Raw genomic sequence first — 2,500 nt, 5'->3', positions numbered from 1 at the left:
CACCCTTCCGACATCCGCACATTGCTCAGCTAAGCCACGAACACCCACACATGTCCTACACAGTGGTGCACCCAACATCACAATACTGCCTCCTGTCACAGCACACAAACAATGGCAGGAATGAAAGACACAGATCTGCCACAACCATGGAATCGGAGCGCCGCCTGTCATGAGCCAAAAGTGCATCCTGACGTGACAAATCGGATAATACCGCAGGCATCCAATTACGATAATCACTATCAACGAACCTACCGCCCCCCCCCCCCAATACACCTTTCCCTACAACAATGTGTATCTGAACCTACGCTATATCGTACCTTAACCTAACCTATATCGTACCTTAACCTAACCTATATCGTACCTTAACCTAACCTATATCGTACCTTAACCTAACCTATATCGTACCTTAACCTAACCTATATCGTACCTTAACCTAACCTATATCGTACCTTAACCTAACCTATATCGTACCTTAACCTAACCTATATCGTACCTTAACCTAACCTATATCGTACCTTAACCTAACCTATATCGTGCCTTAACCTAACCTATATCGTGCCTTAACCTAACCTATATCGTGCCTTAACCTAACCTATATCGTGCCTTAACCTAACCTATATCGTGCCTTAACCTAACCTATATCGTGCCTTAACCTAACCTATATCGTGCCTTAACCTAACCTATATCGTGCCTTAACCTAACCTAATTTGTGCCTTAACCTAACCTAATTTGTGCCTTAACCTAACCTAATTTGTGCCTTAACCTAACCTAATTTGTGCCTTAACCTAACCTAATTTGTGCCTTAACCTAACCTAATTTGTGCCTTAACCTAACCTAATTTGTGCCTTAACCTAACCTAATTTGTGCCTTAACCTAACCTAATTTGTGCCTTAACCTAACCTAATTTGTGCCGTAACCTAACCTAATTTGTGCCGTAACGTAACCCATGTTGTGCCGTAACGTAACCCATGTTGTGCCGTAACGTAACCCATGTTGTGCCGTAACGTAACCCATGTTGTGCCGTAACGTAACCCATGTTGTGCCGTAACGTAACCCATGTTGTGCCGTAACGTAACCCATGTTGTGCCGTAACGTAACCCATGTTGTGCCTTAACCTAACCCATGTTGTGCCTTAACCTAACCCATGTTGTGCCTTAACCTAACCCATGTTGTGCCTTAACCTAACCCATGTTGTGCCTTAACCTAACCCACGTTGTGCCTTAACCTAACCCACGTTGTGCCTTAACCTAACCCATGTTGTGCCTTAACCTAACCCATGTTGTGCCTTAACCTAACCCATGTTGTGCCTTAACCTAACCCATGTTGTGCCTTAACCTAACCCATGTTGTGCCTTAACCTAACCCATGGTGTGCCTTAACCTAACCCATGGTGTGCCTTAACCTAACCCATGTTGTGCCTTAACCTAACCCAGTTGTGCCTTAACCTAACCCACGTTGTGCCTTAACCTAACCCACGTTGTGCCTTAACCTAACCCACGTTGTGCCTTAACCTAACCCACGTTGTGCCTTAACCTAACCCACGTTGTGCCTTAACCTAACCCACTGTTGTGCCTTAACCTAACCCATGTTGTGCCTTAACCTAACCCATGTTGTGCCTTAACCTAACCCATGTTGTGCCTTAACCTAACCCATGTTGTGCCTTAACCTAACCCATGTTGTGCCTTAACCTAACCCATGTTGTGCCTTAACCTAACCCATGTTGTGCCTTAACCTAACCCATGTTGTGCCTTAACCTAACCCATGTTGTGCCTTAACCTAACCCATGTTGTGCCTTAACCTAACCCATGTTGTGCCTTAACCTAACCCATGTTGTGCCTTAACCTAACCCATGTTGTGCCTTAACCTAACCCATGTTGTGCCTTAACCTAACCCATGTTGTGCCTTAACCTAACCCATGTTGTGCCTTAACCTAACCCATGTTGTGCCTTAACCTAACCCATGTTGTGCCTTAACCTAACCCATGTTGTGCCTTAACCTAACCCATGTTGTGCCTTAACCTAACCCATGTTGTGCCTTAACCTAACCCATGTTGTGCCTTAACCTAACCCATGTTGTGCCTTAACCTAACCCATGTTGTGCCTTAACCTAACCCATGTTGTGCCTTAACCTAACCCATGTTGTGCCTTAACCTAACCCATGTTGTGCCTTAACCTAACCCATGTTGTGCCTTAACCTAACCCATGTTGTGCCTTAACCTAACCCATGTTGTGCCTTAACCTAACCCATGTTGTGCCTTAACCTAACCCATGTTGTGCCTTAACCTAACCCATGTTGTGCCTTAACCTAACCCATGTTGTGCCTTAACCTAACCCATGTTGTGCCTTAACCTAACCCATGTTGTGCCTTAACCTAACCCATGTTGTGCCTTAACCTAACCCATGTTGTGCCTTAACCTAACCCATGTTGTGCCTTAACCTAACCCATGTTGTGCCTTAACCTAACCCATGTTGTGCCTTAACCTAACCCATGTTGTGCCTTAA

Source organism: Schistocerca serialis, unplaced genomic scaffold (genome assembly GCF_023864345.2).
Source record: "Schistocerca serialis cubense isolate TAMUIC-IGC-003099 unplaced genomic scaffold, iqSchSeri2.2 HiC_scaffold_513, whole genome shotgun sequence".
Classification (NCBI taxonomy): Eukaryota; Metazoa; Arthropoda; class Insecta; order Orthoptera; family Acrididae; genus Schistocerca; species Schistocerca serialis.
The sequence above is the reverse complement of the archived record's forward strand: the minus strand, read 5'-3'. Positions refer to the sequence as shown.